Source organism: Trichechus manatus, unplaced genomic scaffold, assembly GCF_000243295.1.
Source record: "Trichechus manatus latirostris isolate Lorelei unplaced genomic scaffold, TriManLat1.0 scaffold00003, whole genome shotgun sequence".
Taxonomy (NCBI): domain Eukaryota; kingdom Metazoa; phylum Chordata; class Mammalia; order Sirenia; family Trichechidae; genus Trichechus; species Trichechus manatus.
In genome coordinates this window covers 34175848-34181731 of record NW_004443939.1, presented here as the reverse complement: position 1 = coordinate 34181731, position 5884 = coordinate 34175848, and positions in this window count along the sequence as shown.

Sequence of the window (5884 nt, the reverse complement as noted above, 5' to 3'; positions counted from 1 at the left end):
TAGATTGCTTTGGGTAGAATTGACATTTTTCACTACGTTGAGTCTGCCTATCCATGAGCAAGGAATATTTTTCCACTTCTGCAGGTCTCTTTTAGTTTCTTGCAGTAGTGTCTTGTAGTTTTCTCTGTAAAGATCTTTTACATTTCTGGTTAGATTTATTCCTAAGTATTTTATCTTCTTGGGGGCTATTGTAAATGGTATTGATTTGGTGATTTCTTCTTCAAGGTTGTCTTTGTTGGTGTCAAGGAATCCGATTGATTTTTGTATGTTTGTCTTGTATCCTGAAACTTTGCTGAAATCTTCTATTCATTCCAGTAGTTATCTTGTGGATTCTTTGGGATTTTCTGTGTATAAGATCATATCATCTGCGAATAGAGATACTTTGACTTCTTCCCTACCTATTTGGATGCCCTTTATTTCTTTTTCTAGCCTAACTGCTGTGACGAGGACCTCCAGCACAATGTTGAATAAAAGTGGTGATAGAGGGCATCCTTATCCAGACCGATCTGCATATACCATTTCCATTTAATGATGAAGTGCTGCTGTGCACATCCAACTTTATGGGTCTGTGGGTCAGACAACACCCAGTTAATGATGGGCAGATCAGGCCGCATGGTGACTTGGTGGCCCATGGTTAAGCATTCAGTCTCTACCAAGGCCCGGTAACAAGCTAAAAGCTGTTTCTCAAAAGGAGAGTAATTATCTACAGAGGATGGCAGGGCTTTACTCCAAAATCCTGAGTCTGCACTGAAATTCACTAGTAGGGGCCCTCCAAAGACTCCAAACAGCATCTCTGTTGGCTACTGACACTTCAACCACCATTGCATCAGCCGGATCATTTGGCCCAAATGACAGAGTGGCTTGCATGGCAGCCTGAACCTGTTGCAGAGCCTTCTGTTGTTCTGGGCCCCACTCAAAACTAGCAGCTTTTTGAGGCACTTGATAAACAGACTAGAGGAGCACACCCAAATGCAGAATATGTTGCTTTCAAAATCCAAAGAGGCCCACCAGGCTTTGTGCTTCCTTTTTATAGCAGGAGGGACCAGACGTAAAAGTTTATCCTTCACTTTAGAAAAACTATCTCAACATGCCCCACACTGTTGGAACCCCTACAAATTTCACTGAGGTGGAAGGTGCCTGAATTTTTGTCTGATTAATTTCCCACCCTCTAGTACACAAATGTCTTACCAATAAGTCCAAAGTCACTGACACTTCTTCCTTACTAGGTCCAATCAGCATACTATTATCAATGTAAAGGATCAGTGTGATGTCTTGTGGAAGGGAAAGGTGTTCAAGGTCCCTTTGGACTAAATTATGACATTGTTAGGTTGTTGTGAGGTCCCATCAAGTTGGTTCTGACTCATAGTGACCCTGTGTACAACAGAACGAAACGCTGCCCGGTCCTGCACCATCGGGTAATTGTTATGCTTGAGCCCATTGTTGCAGCCACTGTGTCAGTCTATCTCATTGAGGATCTTCCTCTTTTCCACTGACCTCCTATCTACCAAACATGATCTCCTTCTCCAGGGACTGGTCCCTCCTGAAAACATGTCCAAATTATGTGAGACTAAGTCTCTCCCTTCCTTCTTCTAGTGAACATTCTGGCTGTAATTCATCCAAGAAAGATTTGTTTGTTCTTCTGACAGTCCATGGTATAGTCAATATTATTTGCCAACACCACAATTCAAAGGCATCAATTCTTCTTTGGTCTTCCTTATTCATTGTCCAGCTTTCATATGCATATGAAGTAATTGAAAACACCATGGCTTGGGTCAGGCACAACTTAGTCCTTAAAGTGACATCTTGCCTTTTTAACACTTTAAAAAGGTCTTCTGCAGCAGATTTGCCCAGTTGAATACATCGTTTGATTTCTTTACTGCTGCTTCCATGGGCATTAATTGTGGCTCCGAGTAAAATGAAATCCTTGACAACTTCAATATTTTTCTGTTTATCTTGGTGTTGTTTTTTGGCCCAGTTGTGAGGATTTTTCTTTTCTTTTTGTTGAGGTGTAATCCATACTGAAGGCTGTGGTCTTTAATCGTCATCAGTAAGTGCTTTAAGTGCTCTTCACTTTCATCAAGCATATCATCGGCATATCGCAGGTTGTTAATAAGTCTTCCTCCAATCCTAATGCCATGTTCTTCTTCATATAGTTCAGCTTCTCGGATTATTTGCTCAGCATACAGATTGAATAAGTATGGTGAAAGCATACAACCCCGACATACACCTTTCTTGACATTAAACCACACAGTATTCCCTTTTTCTGTTTGAACGAATGCTACTTGGTATATGTACAAGTTCCTTCTGAGCACGATTAAGTGTTCTGGAATTTCTGTTCTTGACAATGTTATCCATAATTTGTTATGATCCTCACAGTCGAATGCCTTTGCATAGTCAATGAAACACAGGTAGACGTCTTTCTGGTATTCTCTGTTTTCAGTCATGATCCTTCTGACATCAACAATGACATCCCTCATTCCATATCCTATTCTGAATCCAGCTTGAATTTCTGGCAGTTCCCTGTGGATGTATTGCTCCAACAGCTTTTGAATTATCTTTAGGACAATTTAACTTGCCTGTGATATTAATAAAATTATTCAATAATTTCATATTCTGTTGTATCACCTTTCTTTGGAATGGCCACAAATATGAATCTCTTCCAGTCTATTGGCCAGGTAGCTGTCTTCCCAATTTCTTGGCATAGACGAGTAAGCACTTTCAGCACTGCATCAGTTTGTTGAAACATCTCAGTTGCTATTCTGTCAATTCCTGGAGCCTTGTTTTTTGCCAGGCTTCAGTGCTTCGACCCCTTCCTTCAGTACCATTGATTCTTGTTCATGTGTTACTTCCTGAAATGGTTGAACGTCAACCAGTTCTATTCGGTACAGTGATTCTGTGTATTCCTTCCATCTTCTTTTGATGCTTTCTGTGTCATTTAATATTTTCCTTGTAGAAACCTTCAATATTGCAACTAGAGGCTAGAATTTTTTCTTCAGTTCTTTCAGCTTGAGAAATGCCAATCATGTTCTTCTCTTTTGGTTTTCTTTCTCCAGGTCTTTGCACATGTCATTATAATACTTTACTTTGCCTTCTCGAGACACCCTTTGAAATATTCCGTTCAGCTCTTTTACTTCACCATTTCTTCCTTTTGTTTTAGCTACTGTACATTCAAGAGCAAGTTTCAGAGTCTCTTCTGACATCCATTTTGGTCTTTTCTTTCTGTCCTATCTTCACATATGCTGTCCTTGATGTCATTCCAGAACTTATCTGGTCTGAGTCACTAGCATTCAATGTGTGAAATCTATTCTTGAGATGGTCTCTAAATTCAGGTGGGATATACTCAAGGTCATACTTTAGCTCTTGTGAAAGTTCTTCACCTTCAACTTGGACTTTCTTATGAGCAGCTGATAGTCTGTTCCACAGTCGTCCCCTGGCCTTGTTCTGACTGATGATATTGAGCTTTTTCATCATCTCTTTCCAAAGATGTAGTCGATTTGATTCCTGTGTGTTGCATCTGGTGAGGTCTATGTGTATAGTAGCCATTTATGTTGTTGAATAAAGGTATTTGCAATGAAGAAGTCATTGGCCTGGCAAAGTTCTCTCATGTGATCTCTGGCGTGGTTTCTATCACCAGGGCCATATTTTCCAACTACCAATCCTTCTTCTTTGTTTCCAACTTTCACATTGCAGTTGCTGGTAATTTTCAACGTATCTTGATTACATGTTCGATCAATTTCAGACTGCAGAAGTTGGTAAAAATATTCAATTTCTTCATCTTTTGCCTTAGTGATTGGTGCATAAATTTGAATAATAGTCATATTAACTAGTCTTCTTTGCAGGCATATGGATATTATCCTATCACTGACGGCACTGTATTTTAGGATAGATTTTTGAAATATTCTTTTTGACTATGAATGTGACACTATTCCTCTTCAATTCGTCATTCCCAACATAGTAGACCATAGTATTATGTGATTCAAAATGGCCAGTACCGGTCCATTTCAGCTTACTAATGCCTAGAATATTGATCTTTATGTGTTCCATTTCAGTTTCACAACTTCCAGTTTTATCAGATTCATACTTTGTACATTACATGTTCTGATTATTAGTGGAGTTTGCAGGTGTTGCTTCTCATTTTGAGTCATGCCACATCAGCAAATGAAGTTCCTGAAAGCTTGACTCCATCTACATCATCAAGGTCGCCTCTACTTTGTGGAGGCAGCTCTTCCCCAGTCGTATTTTGAGGGCCTTCCAACCTGAGGGACTCATCTTCCAGCACTATATGGGACAATGGTCTGCTGCTATTAATGATGTTTTCACTGGGCAATTTTTTCAGACATAGACTGCCAGGTCCTTCTTCCTACTCTGCCTTAGTCTGGAAGCTCAGCTGAAACCTGTCCACAAAGGGTGACCCTGATAGTATTTGAAATACTTGTGGCAAAGCTTCCAGTATCACAGTAACAGACAAGCCAACACAGTACAACAAACTCGCAGACAGGTGGTAGAGATTATGACATAGTGCTGGAGAATTGATATAGCTCTGAGGTAGGACAATGAATGTGTATTGCTCGCCTTGCCAACTGAAGGCAAACTGCTTCTAGTGATCCTTGAAAACCTGAATCAAGAAAAAGGCATTGGCCTGATCAGTACCTGCATACCAGGTACCAGGAGATATGTTAATTTGCTCAACAATGAAACCACATCTGGAACAGCAGCTGCAATTTGAATCACCACCTGGGAAGTTTCTGGTAACCCACTGTCATTCTCCAAGATCCATCTGTTTTTTGCACAGGCCAGATAGGTGAGTTGAATGGGAATGTGGTGGGAATCATCACCCCTGCATCCTTCAAGTCCTTGATGGTGGTGCTAATCTCTGAAATCCCTCCAGGAATATAATGTTGCTTTTGGTTTACCATTTTCCTAGGTAGAGACGGTTGTAATGTCTTCCAGTTGGCTTTTCCTACCATAAAAGCCCTTACTCCACATGTCAGGGATACAGTGTGGGGTTCTTCCAGTTGCTGAGTATGTTGATTCCGATTATGCATTCTCAAACTGGGGAAATCAGTACAGGATAGGTGTGGGGTCCCACAGGACCCACTATGAGATGGACCTGACTAAGACTCTATTAATAACCTGACCTCCATACATCCCCCACTTTGACTTGTGGGCCACAGTGATGCTTTGCTTCTCTTGGAATTAGTGTCAGTTCAGAGCCAATGTCCAGTAATCCCTGAAAATTCTGAATATTTCCTTTCCATCTCTGAACAATCACTCTTGAAAAAGGCCATAGATCCCCTTGGGGAAGACTTGGAGAAAGATTCACAGTATAAATTTTTGGCAGTGCAGTGGGGTCCTTTCTCAAGGGGACCCAGCTTTCTCTTCATTCAAGGGGTTGGGGTTGTGTGTCTGTAAACTGGCTCAAGTCGGAAAATTGATTGCGGGACCGTGACTCTATTCGGGCAATTCAAGTTAGAGTGCTGTTCACTTGACCTGGAATTCTTCTGCTTGTCCAGATCAAGTAAATATTCAGTAGATTTCCCATCTATTTCACTTCTAGGGACACTATAACTAAGTAGCCAACACTGTAAGTCCGTGCGAGTCGGAGTATTCTTTTTATTTATTTATTTATTTATATTGTACTTTAGGTGAAGGTTTACAGAACAAATAGTTACTCATTAAACAGTCATTACACATATTGTTTTATGACATTGGTTAACAACCCCACGACATGTCAACACTCTCCCTTCTCGACCTTGGAGGACCTTTTTTCTTTTTTCTTTTTTGGTGAAAATATACATAGCTAAAGATACACCATTTCAAATATTTCTACATGCACAATTCAGTGACATCGATTATGCTCTTCTAGTTGTGCTGCTGTTCTCAC